Genomic DNA, 14,800 nt, shown 5'->3' with positions numbered 1-14,800 from the left:
CCACAGCAGTTGAGTATCAGATGGGTTGGTGGCTCCCCAAACCCCATCAAAACAGCTTGGTGTTAAGGCAAAGCCAAGTTCATTACATACCCCAGTAAAGGGGATTCTGAGACTGAGGAGTGCCTCGGAAAAGAGGGCAAATGTGGTGGTCATTGAATGTGTTGAACCCTGAGTGAGTGAGTTTTTGATGTGGGGGTGGATTAGAATTGGGAAAGTTTGGGACATATTAGGGTCAGGGGACACAGGGAGGTGAGGATTTGGGCTAGATTGCTGCTATTTTTGGTCCTGAGAAGGCAGGTAAATGGACTAGATTTTCAGGAAATTCTGCAAAGAAACCATAAATTACCTACAAGCTCACCTTCCCAAGGGAGTTTCTGGGAGCAGTGGTGTTGGTGGATGGTGGGTGGAAGGACCATGGTATGAGCGTGCACAGGATGCTGCAGGTGTGTGGATGCCTGCTCTCCTGAGGGCTGGTGTAGAGGACCCCAGGAAGGCTTCCCTGGCTTTTGTCCCCTGTCCTCAAGACAGCTTCTGTCGTTTGTAAAACTCCACGTTGCTCAGCACAGGCCCTTTGGAGTCAGTTTCCAGATGTCTGGTATCACAGAGCCCCCTCTTCTGTCTCATTTTTCTCTTGGACACACGGTGGCACAGAGTTCGAGATGCAGGAGGCAAAAGGTTGACAGCCACTGGGGAGGCCCATGTGCATCAGACCTCAGTGCACACAGAACAGTGCTCAGACCAAGGGAAGGCACCCGGGCACCCACACCTTTCCTGGGGCCCATTGGGGCTGTGCTGCAGGCCAGGCTGACCCAGCCCCAGGGCTCCCAGAGTGTTTCTGAAATTGCCAACTTTAATTAAAAAATATATATTTAATAAATAAAAAAATTAAAAATAGTACATGTTCAGTAGAGAAAATTTTTTATAGTTTTTAAAATTGTGATAAAATATACATAACTAAAATTCACAATTTTAACCATCTTTAGGTGTAAAATGAGTGGCATTAAGTACATTCACAATGTTGTGCAAACATCACTTCCCACCTCTAGAACTTCCCCATTCCCTCCCCACCTCTAGAACTTCCCCATTCCCTCAAACAGAAACTCTGTGCCTATTAAATAGCAACTCCCCGTCCTCCCCTCTCCCAGCTCTTGGTAACCACATTCTATTTCCTTTCTCTATGAATCTGACTACTCTAGGTGTTACTGGAAAGGGGTACCAATCCAGATCTCAAGAGAGGGTTCTTGGATCTTGTGCAAGAAAGAATTCACGGTGAGTCCGTATAGTAAAGTGAAAGTAAGTTTATTAAGAAAGTAGAGGAATAAAGGAATGGCTACTCCACAGACAGAGCAGCCCTGAAGGCTGCTGGTTGCCCATTTTTATGGTTATTTCTTGATTGTATGCCAAACAAGGGGTGGATTATTCATGCCTCCCCTTTGTAGACCATATAGTATAACTTCCTGATGTTGCCATGGCATTTGTAAACTGTCATGGCGCTGGTGGGGGTGTAGCAGTGAGGACGACCAGTGGTCACTCTCATCATCATCTTGGTTTTGGTTTGGGTTTTAGCCTGCTTCTTTACTGCAAGCTGTTTTATCAGCAAGGTCTTTATGACCTGTATCTTGTGCCAATCTCCTATCTCATCCTGTGACTTAAAATGCCTTAACCTCCTGGGAACGTGGCCCAGCAGGTCTCAGCGTCATTTTACCCAGCCCCTATTCAAGATGGAGTTGCTCTAGTTCAGATGCCTCTGACATTTTCCCTGCTTTTTAAATAACAAAACCCTTAATCCTAAGGGTTGCAAAGGGATGAAGATCCATCATTTTCTGTTACTTCTTTGGGCTGAATAGGGGTGATGATATTCCCAAGTCTCTCTTGTGTTCAGGATAGAGAGGAGCTTAGAAAGCATAAGTATGTTGAGGGACACTCATAACTCTGAGTTCCAACAAAAGGTGATATCCAGAAGATGAATAAGTATTTAATTTAAGACAACATTCGGTAAGCTTATCCTGCTTTTTTGTTTTTTTTGAGACGGAGTCTCTGTCTGTCACCAGGCTGGAGTGCAGTGGCACGATCCTGGCTCACTGCAACCTCTGACTCCCCAGTTCAAGTGATTCTCCTGCCTCGGCCTCCTGAGTAGCTAGGATTATGCCACCACATCCAGCTAATTTTTGTATTTTTAGTAGAGCTGGGGTTTCACAATATTGGCCAGGATAGTCTCGATCTCCTGACCTTGTGATCTGCCTGCCTTGGCCTCCCAAAGTGCTGGGATTACAGGTGTGAGCCACCGCGCCCGGCCGCTTATCCTGCATTTCTACACAAAGAGTACAACAATATATTCCACAACAGTAAAGCAAAATAAGCAAAATTATCTCAAGTTAACTAAATGAGAAGGCTTTCCATGAACTGGGCAACTATTGGAACCAAGCTGATATGGGGTTGCTAGATGATTCCAATACATGCTCAGGATTAGAATATTGATCCAGATTTTTATATTACCCATCCCTCTTGTTTCTTCTAAGCAGCAGCCAGAGATCACTGGTTGCTTCATAGGAATAAGCAGGGCTAGTCTAAATTACAGGAAAAAAACTCAAAAATAACTGATGAGACTAAAGTTTAATAACAAATGTACCATAGTTCTTGAAACATAATTTTTCTCTCTCTAGTTTCCCATTTTTCACTAAAGACAAATCATGGTAAGACTGATTTGGTTTATTATACTTGGCTTGATTATTTGTATAAAGTGCAGCAAGAATAATTATTTTTCACATAAGCTCTTTTTAAATTGGCTTTGATGGAACTCTGTTCCATAAGAAGGAATCTTAGATAAGACTTTTTTAGAGCCGAGCCATGGATTTGTACCCTCAAATACCTTTGAGTTGAGTAACTTCCTCTCCTCTTGAGGTTCCCAGATAACTTGGGGCTCCTAGGCCTTTCCCCAGATAACTTGGTGGGGTCCTAGGCCTGTTAGAAAGTGACATTCTTTACTTACCACAGGTCAGGAAACCTGTACAGGGTCTGTGTAGACAAGGTGTGAGGCCAGTTTTCCCAAGGGGCTTTTATTGGATCTATAAGTCAAATTTAATTCCTTAAAGGAAAACACACCATTCCAGTCAAAGCCTTGGCAAAAATAACCAGTTTTTCCAATTGTGTCCTATTGCAAAAGAAACAGATTCTTATTGCACTATGTTGCTTTAAGATACTCACAAATAGTTTCCAAATTCTGGAGGAATCAGGTAGAGAGAAACAAATATGCTCCAAATTTTGTTCACAGGAGTATAATTTACTTAATTGTCAAAAGCTGTAAATAGCTTAAGTTTCCTTGACTTTGAAAAACAAAACAAAGGATCAGCACCGTTTTAAGCGAAAAGTCAAAAAAAGATTACTTCAATGTTTAATTTACAGAAAAACTGAATGCCTCTGTAGCTTTAGCTAATATGTTTGCACATGGAATCTCTTTTACAATTAATTGTTCACAAACCTTCTACAACTTGTTCAAACCTTTGGCTTTATCCTAACTCAAAACAACACTTTAACCCTTTAATCTAGGCAAAAAAAAATCCACATTTCCTTGACTTTTTATAATTTTTTTTTTTTTTTTTTACAGAAAACACATTTCACTTTCCTTACATGCCTTACACATAGAACTGTTTCTTTAGTAGTCTTAACTACATGTTGCAATGTTAACTCTTAGTGACTTTTACTTTTGGTGAAAACGTTGGTAAGTTCAGGGGTTTAATTATGTACTAGTGTGGAGCCTAGGACCCAGTCAGAAGTGCAGATAAGGTCTGATTCTTTCCATTGTCTAACTCCATGTGTCCCGGGCCTCACCAAGCTGTACATTTAAGAGTCATAGTGGTGTTTTTTTGAAGCATTTAGGAGGCCTAATCACCTTTAAATTGTACATTTCTTGCATAAATCCCCTTTATAAATTCTTTTACAATGTACACAGACCATCTACAACCTGCTTGGACTTTCTGACTTGTCCTAAACATCCCTCTTTTTAAACAACCAGTCATTTTACTTTAGGACAAGAATTTACCATACAAAATCCTTTCTTATATAAAATCTCTTTTCTTTATAACCTTCTTTGCATAGATAGGGCGCATGCTAATTTCACATGTCCCCAGGCCTTATCTAGAATCTAATGCTCCAAAATAAACTGCACAATTTTCAAAAGTCAAAGAAGCAGTTTATGACCTTAAAGCATTTAGCAAACTTAATATCTGACCTGCATAATTTGGACCAAATGTCTTTGTTTTACCAGTAATCTTTAAAGCTGCTTTTATTTCCCAAAGATTACTAAAGTCATGTGAACTAAAAGGCATTACACTTTTTACTTTTCTGACAAAATATTTTATTTAAGCACTTATTTTTAAACCAATTAATCAAAGCTCTTTCATATCACACACACAACACATATAAATACACAGACATTCAGCAGGTAAAGGACTCATTCCATAAGCCAGGAATTGAACCCTGAACCCGGCTGCCATTGTGAAAAGAGAAAGCAAGGCCACATGATTCCCAAGGACATAGAAGACAGGAGGGAAACCCCATCCTGTTTATTTTTTTCATGCATCTGCAGCAAAGTTTATAACTGACCAGTTTACTAGGCCATCTTGAACAGTAGGCTTATGGGTTCTAAGGCCATGTTCTATCCTAAGGTACCCCTCTTTATGACAGAACAATACAGAAAGACACACAAAGCACACCAGATTCACTACAGCTTAAGACTAGGCTCACAAATCCTTTTTTCTATTAACCAAAACTTTACAGAGGAGATAAACAATGATTTTTATCATGTGTTCAACTGGTTTGCACAGAGAAAGAAAGGAAAGGGAAGGGAGAAAAGCATTGTCTGTGGCAGGGTGGGGAAGGCGAGGCATTCAGGGAAGCCAGAGAAAGACATGCCCATTGTGGCCGACACTGAATCAAAATTTCAGGTGATCCCTTGTCAGTCATGAAGGGATCTTCAGGCGGTCCCTTGTCAGTCATGAAGGGATCTTTTCCAGCCATCCCATCAGCTCTCAAGTTTCCTTTTTTAGGGAGGAAAAAGCCCCCTAAGTCCCATGATCCTGTACATGCCTAATTCTGTCACCCCCACCTGCCAGCATGAGGTATTGCTCCTCATACTTGAGGGCATTAGCTGCGGGGGTCTGCCTGCAGACCCTGACCCAAATGACAGATGAATAAAATATACACTGACACACAGATATTCTGTTTTGCCAGTCCAGCTGAGTGTCTGACTGCCTACACACCAAGAGAGGTTTGTCACTGCGGCCGGCCCTGAGCAGCTCACACTCCAGGCATTTATTTGGTATACAATTAACAACAGAAGCTTTGAGTAAAGACACTTGCGGATAATTAACATGGTTAAGAGAGTAGTTCTAGGAATGATTAAAGCTCAGGTACCCCAGTCTAAAGTAAATACCATTAGGGGGCAATATGCCTGGTCGACATCCACCTGAGAGGGTCATCTAGCTCAAAGGTTAGTTAATGGAGGTAGGGTAAACAGACTTAACTGGGGAAGCCTCTATTGTCCCTAGTATTTACCCTATGACCTAATGCTCCAAAGTAAGAACTGGCTGCCTTCAGTCTCTTAAATTATTACAAGCTATGTAACCTTTTGGCCTTCCAAAAGGTTTGTGACTGTTTCCTATAACTTTCCCTAATATTTCCCTTTAATATTTCTTCCACCATCCTGAGTGAATCACAACATCAGTAAAGAGTGCAAGGCAGATTAATCCAAAGAGAATAGCAGTTAATATCCCATAGTGCCAAATCTGTTCTTAGCCGAGAGGGACTTTACTGAGAGGGGCCTCTAACCCCCTAAATCTTAGGAAGGACTCTAACCTTCCTATGCTGAGTCTCAAACCCAAGTTCAGTCAAGTGTCCTTGCCTTTTATTGAGTGGGGCCTTTAGCCCACTCTGTCTTAGGAGAGACTTTAACTCCCCTAAGTTGGGCCTGTAACCCAATCCCATCCTTTACCCAGGTATATGCACCCCACTTACCTAAAGTTGGCCCATCAGTGCTGCCGTCTATTCCTTGAGGTTGGGGTTCTCCTCAGTGTCATCCCTTGCATGGTTCAACAGAAAGATATTACTGGAATGCAGTCTCAATCCAGATCCCAAGAGAAGGTTCTTGGATCTCGCACAAGAGAGAATTCAGGGCAAGTCATAGAGTAAAGTGAATGCAAGCTTCTTAAGAAAGTAAAGAAAGGAAGAATGGCTACTCCATAGGCAGAGCAGCCCCGAGGGCTGCTAGTTGCCCATTTTTATGGTTATTTCTTGATGATATGCTAAACAAGGGGTGGATTATTCATGCCTCCCCTTTTTAGACCATAACTTCCTGACATTGCCATGGCATTTGTAAACTCTCATGTGCTGATGGGAGTGTAGCAGTGAGGACGACCAGAGGTAATTCTTGTTGCCATCTTGGTGTTGGTAGGTTTTGGCTGGCTTCTTTACTGCAAGCTGTTTTATCAGCAAGGTCTTTATGACTGTATCTTGTGCCAACCTCCTATCTCATCCTGTGACTTAGAATGGCTAACTCTCTGGGAATGCAGCCCATTAGGTCTCAGCCTCATTTTACCCAGCCCCTATTTAAGATGGAGTTGCTCTGGTTCATACACCTCTGACAGGTACCTAGAACGAGTGGAATAATACAGCATTTGTTCTTTTGTGCCTGGCTCATTTCACTTAGTGTAATGTTTTCAATACGTATAGTTTTTAAAAAATGTAAATTTTATACTACATTGTCTTATAGGCATATAAATTGTTTAAATTATTAACATATTTCAAAATTTGAGGAAGTAATATATTGGACACCCAAGACCCCCACCACCTAGATTTCATGGAAGGTAACACTTTGCAGTGTTTGCCTCATAATTATTTTCATAAAGTTTTCAGAGTCAGGTTCCACTGACTAATAAGCCAGTCTTCCTTGTGGTTCACACACAGAGAAGCAGGATAGTAGAGAGGATAAAAAGGGACCCTGAGCTGCCTGCCTGAACTCAAATCCAGCTTCCCGACTAGCTGTGTGGCTATGGACAAGTTACACAATCTTTCTGTGAATCCATTTCCCTTCTGAAAAATGGGGATGGTCATACTAATATCTACCTCCTCGTTGCTATCATCAGGATTGAGTGAGTCAGTAAATTGCCTAGACTGAGGCTGGTTGTTATTCCTTCTTGGTCATTATTTCTTCAAGATGTGGCTACAACTTCTCTGTGGCCCTTTCCATTTCTTCCCCCTTGTCTCGTATTTTTTTATTTTTATTTTTTTAAGACACAGTCTTGCTCTGTGGTCCAGGCTGGAGTGCAGTGGTGTGATCACAGCTCACTGTAGCCTTGTCCTCCCTGGCTCAAACGATCCTCCTGCCTGAGCTTCCTGAGTAGCTGGGACTATAGGCGCCTGCCACCACGCCCAGCTCTTTTTGTATTTCTTTTCAAAGGGTTTGTAAACCCTTTGTAGAGAAGGGTTTCATCATGTTACACAGGCTAGTCTTGAACTCCTTGGCTCAAAGAATCCACCTGCCTTGGCATCTCAGAGTGCTGGGATTATAGGTGTGAGCCACTGCACCAGACCCTTCTCTCATCTTTTAAAATTCCTCAGACACCTGGCCCTTGACCACTATTGAATTCTTCATTTGTCAGAAATAATCAGGTGTGGCATTGGCCTTGGTCCATCAAAAAGAACTGGCAACCATCTCCCCCAGTCTTGGGCAAGAACCCCCCTTGGTAATTCACTCCCATCGTCCCTGGCCCTCAGTCCTTGGGTAGCCACTTCCCAGCCCAGGACAACGCAGGCAGCACTCTCAGAAGTTATTTTGGACCTGGTGAGGGGCTTCCTTTTTGCCTGGCACCTTCCATTTGTAAATACATCACTGTTTGCAAATAAAGCATCACAGAACCCTGGATGCATGTGGACAATTTAACAAATGGAGCTGAAGGTAATGCTTTTTAAATTTGTAGGTAAATTCTGGAATGTTTTAACTTCAAGGAAATAATTTTAATATGCCCTCCTGCGTCTCTGTCTCATCCCCAGCTCATTAAAGATAGAGTTTTGCCTGAATGTAACTAATTTTAAATGTTATTCTTAATAGAATAGGTGCTTTATAAGCCAGTTAAATGGCAGTCAACAGATTAGAGGGAAATGCTTATTTTACTTCAGTGTCAAAACAAATACACCTCAATGCATTTCATTGGCACTGCTGTTCATATAAAATGCTAATTATAAATAATTTCATATTAAAGACAAAAACTAAGGCAAGTGGCACCAGTTTTGGCATATGGTAGGTGCTCAATGCATGTTAAACAAAATAGTGGCAATGCCTTTGCCACAACTTTTAAGATGTGAATATACATCCACCCGGCCACACACGTAGGCACACAGGCAGATGAAATTTGCATACATTCACTAATTCTGACAGGCTTCCTCTCCATCTTGGTGCACCTGTTATTGTAATGGCGTGTCCTTGCTTTGCTATTCACACGGAGCAGGACCAGAGCTGATCCTGCAGACGTGCTGCCCCCTGGTGGATTTGAGAAGACTCGCATGGTCAGCCAAATGAGAGAAAACAGTCACCATATTAAGAGCTCAGTTAGCTGTTGTCATTGCATTTATTTAATGACCTGATAGATGAAGAGAAAACTGTGAAGGAGACAGAGAAGGAACAGTCCAAGGAAAACCCTCACAGAGCCCAGGGCAGTGACGAGCACAGAGTAGCTCCCAGCAAATATTTGCTGATTGATTAAAAGGATAAGCCTAGGTGCTGTAGATGTTGATTCGTAGACACTGGGGGGTGGAGCTTGGTGCTGGCATCCACAGTGACCTGAGTGATTCTTCACAAGCACTGAGAATCATGCTGAGTCTTGAATTTTTTAAATATTCACTTTCAGCAATTGATTAATCCACCCAGCACTGTTAGAGAGGTGTATGGCTTCTCTCCATTGGCTTTTTGAGTTACAGCATTGAAAGGGCCAGCCATTTTCCACTCAAAGGGAGTTTAAAAGTGTAGGGATAAAATATACATTCTCGACAAGCACAATCTATGCCCTAAAATCCTCAACTGAACCAGGCACCAATATTTGATGTGAAGTAGCAGTTTCACTCAAGTTCCTTCCAAGAAGAAGAAAATAACATGCTTTGCTGAAAGGGGCAAACTAGGGAGCTGAGAATTTAGTGGGAAGATAATGCAATTATAGGTCAGGATAGACACGTTTGCCAATCTTCCTGCAAACCTTGAAAGATTTACGACCTATAGCTATACCTGTTCCTAATTTACTTGTCACAGATAAGACTGGCACCTTTGCCTAGCAGAGAGGCTGTTAATGAATGGAGAGGCAAGGCAGGCTGCTAGCAGGTACTGTACCTTTAGAGCTCTGAAACGATCTTTAGGCCCTTTTTCCAGCTAAGACTTGAGAAGAAAAACACTAGTAAACCTTACATAGAGGGCTTGCTTACAGAGTAAATGTAACAAGTTTCTTTGATGTGTGACCAAAAGGAAAAAAAAAATTCATTTAACCCTCAGAAAAAATAAAGGAAGACCCTGCATTAAAGCCACTCTGTGTGTTATGGGGACAACGAGGTTTAATTTAAGAATTAGGGTTTGTATGAAGGAACAAGAGCTGGGGGAGTGAAACCAGCTGGAAGGTCATGGAAGCAGCTGGAAGGTCAGACTGAATACCTAAGTGGGTGGTTCTCTAACATTTGCCAGGAAACTGCTGTGAAAATTTTCAAGAAACTCTGGAAAACCTCCTACCAAACCTGGTGCTTGATAAGAAGCCTAGATGCCACTGTGAACCTTGTGTCTGCTGTGGCCCCCATGACCTGAGGAGAATTGCCTCTCTTCACTCTCTTCCAAAGCTTAGGCAAATTTCTCTCATTGGAAAATTGAACTCAACCTGTAAAAGGCAGGAGATTCCAGGAAAGGAAGATTCAGTGAGAAGCAGATGAAAGTGATGCAAAGCTGACAACTAACAACGTAGCACAACCTGAAAGCACCTAAATTCCTACATTTACCTCCTCATTATGTAACCGCCCAATGGATTCACCTTGTCCGCAGCCTAGACAGCCGATTTATCAAGACAGGGGAATTGCAATAGAGAAATAGTAATTCACACAGAGCTGGCTGTGCAGGAGACCTGAGTTTTATCATTACTCAAATCAGTCTCCCCGGAAATTTGGGGATCAGGGTTTTTAAGGATAATTTGGTGGGTCGGCCAGTGAATCTGGAGTGCTGATTGGTTGGCCCGGGGATGAAATTGTAGGGAGTCGAAGCTGTTCTCTTATACTGAGTCAGTTCCTGGGTGGGGCCACAGAACTGGTTGGCAGGTTCAGGTGGGGTTATTCAGTTGTTAGAAATGCAAAAACTGGAAAAGACATCTCAAAAGGTGGATCCTAGGTTCACAGTAGTGATGTTACCTTCAAGAGTAAGTGGGGGAAGTTGCAAATCTTATAACCTCCGGAATAATGGCTGGTAATATTTAGAATTCCAGCCCCTCTTATTCTAACTTGGTGGCTGGTAGCTTTTCATTTGTTTTACAGGGACAGTTTAGCTTTAAACTATAAACTAAATTCCTTCCGAAGGCTAGTTCAGACTACGCCCAGGGATGAACAAGGACTGTTCAGAGGTTAGAAGCAAGATGGGCTCAGTTAAGTCTGATATCTTTCACTGTCATAATTTTCTCAGTTATAGTTTTGCAAAGGCAGTTTCCATTATGTGGGACAAATTATTCATTCATGCGCTCAATAAATAGTAAGTACTTGAGGTGTGTCAGGAATTGGGTTAGGTGATAGAGGCGGATTTAACTATGTAGAAGATTATTCCCGCCCCATCTGAGCTGACTTTGAACTAAAAGGGAGAAATGGTTTGAATACACAAACCGTGATGATGCACAGGCATTTTTAGGGCTGTTCACAAATATTCTGGCTCTCCTCCAGGCACATGCTAAGATTGTACTTCCCCACCTGCTTTGAAATTTGAAGAGACCATATGACTTGCTTTGGTCCACAAAGTGTGAGCAGAAGTGATGTGTGTAATTTGCATTTGGAAGGTTTAGGAATGATCCATGATTCACCATGCTGTCTTCCCCCTGCCATGATCAATCTGTTGAGATGAAGCTTGGGTCAGCCTTAGTCCCAAGAGGCTAAGCAGAGCCCCCAGCTGACCTGCAATAGATATGCAATATGATTGAGAAAGAAATCTGTGTAATAAGCCAATAAGAGTTTGGAGTTATTTGTTGTCACAGCAAAAGTAGCCCATCCTGACCGACCTGTAACAAGAGTGAGAACCATGAGCAGTGCTAGGGTCCCTGGGGGAGGGGAGGAACTTTTTTCAGATTGCCTTGTACATTGGTTAATCATTCACCACGTATGGTTTTGGCTTAGCTTGCTCTCTGGATAAGATCAAAGAAAACAGATTAGCTAGGGAGATACAGCAGTGGGCAAAACAGACCACAAGTATCAATCCATCTTTCTAATGCTATCACAACATCTCCTTTCTCCCCCATTGTTTTCAGCATGCACTGCCCCCACCTCTTGGTTTGACTTTAGATGACGGTGAAGTGATCACCACAAGATTGGTGAGGATAGAATAACAGTGGGTGTTTTAAAAATTGTTTCTAACATGATAATGAGAAACAAGAACAGAACTGAAGAAAAGAAATAATCAGAATAGAGATCCACAAGGCCCTGAGGATTTACCATCCAATTTTAAGACTGGTCACAGGTTATTTCAGGGGAATTGATAAGGCTCTAGCTTGGTCTATGAGTCAAATCTACTTGTAGTGGGCAGGAATTCAAGCACAAAACAGCTGAGCTAGCACTTTATAACAAGATGACAGTTTAAAAAAATTTTTTTAAGCTTATAAATGCTTTCTTTTCTTTTTCTTTCTTTTCCTTTTTTTCTTTCTTTTTTTTTTTTTTTCTTTTTGGAACAGTTCTTGCTCTGTCGCCCAGGCTGGAGTGCAGTGGCGCAATCTTGGTTTACTGCAACCTCTGCCTCCTGAGTTCAAGCAATTCTCCTGCTTCAGCCTCCTGAGTAACTGGGATTACAGGCATGCACCATGATACCTGGCTAGTTTTTGTATTTTTGGTAGAGAGGGTTTCACCATATTGGCCAGGGTGGTCTCAAACTCCTGACCTCAAGTGATCCACCTGCCTCGGTCTCCCAAAGTGCTGGGATTACAGGCGTGAGCCACTGTGCCCAGCCCAATGCTTTCTTTTCTAATCATATATTCTGGTCATATATATTTCTGATATATATTCTTTATATATGTAAATATATTTTTTCAGCATTTACATTATACCGTATTTACTATTTGTATATTTTCAACCTTCCTTTTTCTCTTAATATACTAAAAATATTTGTGTATTTAAATATTCTTTTTCTACATGACTTCAAAACAACACATTTGTGTACTTAAAAACAATACATGAAATATTTATTATACAGACACATAAAAGGGAATGTATTGTATATACTGTTTTACATTGGACTTTTTCCGCTTATTACATTGTGAATATCTTTTTACATTATTAATTATTGCTCTAAGACATCATTTTTAGTAACTGCTGTGTTCCATTATACAAGTGTAATTTATTTAGCTAATTCTCAGCTGTAGAAAATTTATGAGGCCAGATGCGGTGGCTCACTCCCGTAATTCCAGCACTTTGGGAGGCCGAGGCGGGTGGACCACAAGGTCAGGAGTTTGAAACCAGCCTGGCCAACATGGTGAAACCCCGTCTCTACTAAAAATACAAAAAGTTAGCCAGGCGTGGTGGCACTTGCCTGTAATCCCAGCTACTCGGGAGCCTGAGGCAGGAGAATCACTTGAACCCGGGAGGTGGAGGTTGCAGTGAGCTGAGACCACGCCACTGCACTCCAGCCTGGGCAGCAGAGTGAGACTCTGTCTCAAAAAAAAAAAAAAAGAAAATTTTTTTCAGGCTGGAGTACTAGAAGTGGAATAGCCAAATCAAAATGAATGCACAATTTTAAGGATTTTGATATGTATTTCCAAAATACCCCATACAAAAGTTATTCCAATAGATGCTGTCACTAATAGCATATTAGAGTAACTTTTCCCTGAAACTTTCCCCACCCTTACAACCCCAGGTATCATTTTTCTCAAGGTCTGGTCTAACAAGTATTAAATGTGGTTTGGTTTTAATTTAAATGTCTTTGGTCGCCAGTGAGGTATGCAGTTTGGAATGATTCCACACTTCCCATGGCACCGTTCTAGGTCTCTGGGCTCTGATCTGCTTGGTGAATCCTTCGCAGTGTTCCTCAGGACAGCTCCGCGCCCTTCTGAGTGCAGGAGGGCAACTCTATCCTGCTCTCAACCCTGGGCTCAGCTACCAACCACTACAGCTTGTGTGGCTGGAGAACCCTTAAAACCCAACCACCAGGGGGCAGAAGAGGTCAGGGTTTATTATGACGGGCATTTATTTGTTTATTGAGACGGAGTCTCGCTCAGTCGCCCAGACTGGAGTGCAGTGGCGTGATCTCAGCTCACTGCAACCTCTGCCTCCCAGGTTCAAGAGATTCTCCTGCCTCAGCCTCTCGAGTAGCTGGGATTACAGGCACGTGTCACCATGCTTGGCTAATTTTTGTATTTTTAGTAGAGACAGGGTTTCACCATGTTGGCCAGGCTGGTCTTGAACTCCTGACCTCAAGTGATGCACCTGCCTCAGCCTCCCAAAGTGCTGGGATTACAGGTGTGAGCCACCTCGCCTATGACGGGCATTTTACTGAAGAAGAAACCAAAGGCTTTCCCAAAGTCACACAGCAATGACTGACAGAACCGAAAATAGAACCCAGGTCTTCTAACTCCACATCTGGTGCCTTTTCAGGACCTCTGAAGTTAGAGACAAATAAAGAAGGTGGGAAGTGGTGGAAACAGTCTCAAGGCATTTCTCCTTTGACAAATATTCAGACAACCATTTTTTATGATCATAAAAGGGTTGAATCTCATTTAACACATATTTATAAAGCTCCTACTACATATCTAGAAGGGCAATGTGGATACAGCAGGGAGCAAGAGCATTCACAATTCCTGCCCCGGTGGAGCTTCTCATAATGCGGCAAGGATACCCGCTTCCAGTGACACAGCTTCTGCGTTCACATCTTGGCTCTATCACACAATAGATATAGGAGGCCGGGCACATCACTTAAAAAGGTCCACTTCTAAATGTCCCCATCTCTGTGGCGGGGACAATAATCATACCTGATAGGTAAAGTTATAGGATTCAGTGAGATGACACATGTAAAAAGCCCGGCATATGTAGTCAGTGCTTGCAAATATTAACCATGATTATTACTGTAATTCTCAAGTGGAACCTCTACAGATGAAACCATTTACATTATTAATAACAATGGCAACTATTATTGAGTGACCATTTATTGAGTGCCTATAAATCAGCGCGGACTTCAATACTTTCCTAAACTTCCTTGATGGTAATAATCCTCTGGGATGCTTTCTCTTTTTTTAAAAGGAAAAATTCCCAGATTCTCCGATCTCTTTGAGTCGGGAGTTCCTCTAGAGGGCCTTGGGAATCTATTTGTTTTTAAATTTATCATTTTAGCCATTTTTAAGTGTACAATTTAGTGGCGTTAAGTACATTCACACTGTGCAGCCACCACCATCCGCCTCCAGAACTCTTTTCATCTTCCCAAACTGAAACTCTGTCCAGATCAAGCACTAACTTCCCGTTTTCTCCTCTCCTCTGCCCTTGGCAACCACCATTCTTTCTGTCTCTATGAATTTCATTACTCTGGGCACCTCATGTAAGTGAAATC

At 42.0% G+C, this 14,800-nt stretch overlaps 1 protein-coding gene across 1 annotated transcript in view; it reads left to right on the top strand.

Moving 5' to 3' along the window:
- The first annotated feature begins 1,196 nt into the window (after nt 1–1,196).
- The window catches only part of C14H13orf42 (chromosome 14 C13orf42 homolog), a 51,072-nt gene continuing 37,468 nt past the window's right edge, over nt 1,197–14,800 (top strand). Inside the window, exon 1 of the mRNA XM_024348545.2 lies at nt 1,197–1,269. The gene's annotated coding sequence lies outside the window, so the exon portion shown is untranslated. The remainder of the gene's footprint in view (nt 1,270–14,800) is intronic.

The sequence above is a fragment of the Pan troglodytes genome, chromosome 14, assembly GCF_028858775.2.
Source record: "Pan troglodytes isolate AG18354 chromosome 14, NHGRI_mPanTro3-v2.0_pri, whole genome shotgun sequence".
Lineage (NCBI taxonomy): Eukaryota > Metazoa > Chordata > Mammalia > Primates > Hominidae > Pan > Pan troglodytes.
Note: the sequence above shows the minus strand (reverse complement) of the source record. Positions and strands in the feature narration are given on the sequence as shown.